Here is a 1,335-nt window from a genome sequence, read left to right on the forward strand (position 1 = left end):
TCTGTAAATCCATCTGAAAAGCAGACAAAATCAATTAGCAACCCTTTCACCCCCTGGCAAAAGAGGAATTTCTGCAGGAATGCCTTCCAGAAGCTATCGGTTGTTTGGTTGTTGGCTGTTTGGCTCTGTGTGAGCTTAGCCACAACTTTTGGGCTTCCCTGGGGGACAGGAACTGGCTCCATCCTGTCTCTCCTCTACCTTTGTCAGCTCAGTTCTCCACCCCTGGGGCGAGGACCACTGCTCGTCCCTATTTGGGGTCAGCTGTCAGAAGACAGATCTGTTTAATATTTAGCTTTGAAGGAAATGGGCTGAATCGAAGATGAAAGGGTCAGCTCCAAGTGATGGGGAAAAACAAAAACAAGTCTCAATTGTTTCAATATTTCCATAGAAAAATAAAACGATAAAGTCAATGTAGGTGAAAGAGACAGAGAGAAAAAGATGGAAAGAGAGAAAGAGAGCAGGAAAAAGAGAGAGAGAGGAAGACAGAGGGAGAGACAGACTGAGAGAGAGACAGAGAGACAGGGAAAAACATAGAAAGAAGGATCTCCAAATCCTCAAATACTCACCACATCGAGCTGTAAGACTGGCCATGATTTCCAACGAATAAATAATTCATTGTAATTAAACAGATCTCATTTTATTCTTCTCATATGCTGGATGCGTGTATAACTTTCAGAAAAACAAGTGATCCTCAGCTCTTCAATGACAGTCCTAGAAGGGAGCTCGTCAACTTTAACATGCATACTAACCACCAGGGAACCTTGTCAAAATGCAGGTTCTGAGTCAGTGGGTCTGGAGTGGAACCTGCAATTTTGCATTTCCACCAGGACCCCAGGCACTCCTCCTGCCGGTAGTCCCCAGGGGACTGTTTAGATGCAGTTTTCCTAAACAGCGAATGTATTCACAGACGACTTGTATATGGCTACTTGTTTTAAAGTTATCCCCAGAAAAAGGTGAAGAAGTAGACTATAAAACTGCATATTGACAATAATATGATGGGAAAATATTTTATTTTATTTTATTATTTTCTTTTTGAGACAGAGTCTCGTTCTGTCGCCAGGCTGGAGTGCAGTGGCACGATCTCAGCTCCCTGCAACCTCCACCTCCTGGGTTCAAACGATTCTTCTGCCTCAGCCTCCCGAGTAGCTGAGATTACAAGTGCCCCCACCATGCCTGGCTAATTTTTGTATTTTTAGTAGAGATGAGGTTTCACCATGTTGGCCAGGCTGGTCTTGAACTACTGACCTCAGGTGATCTGCCTGCCTTGGCCTCCCAAAGTGCTGGGATTACAGGCTTGAGCCACCATGCCCTGCCCTGTTTTTTTTTTTTTTTTTT

The sequence above is a fragment of the Cebus imitator genome, unplaced genomic scaffold (genome assembly GCF_001604975.1).
Source record: "Cebus imitator isolate Cc_AM_T3 unplaced genomic scaffold, Cebus_imitator-1.0 Scaffold92, whole genome shotgun sequence".
Classification (NCBI taxonomy): Eukaryota; Metazoa; Chordata; class Mammalia; order Primates; family Cebidae; genus Cebus; species Cebus imitator.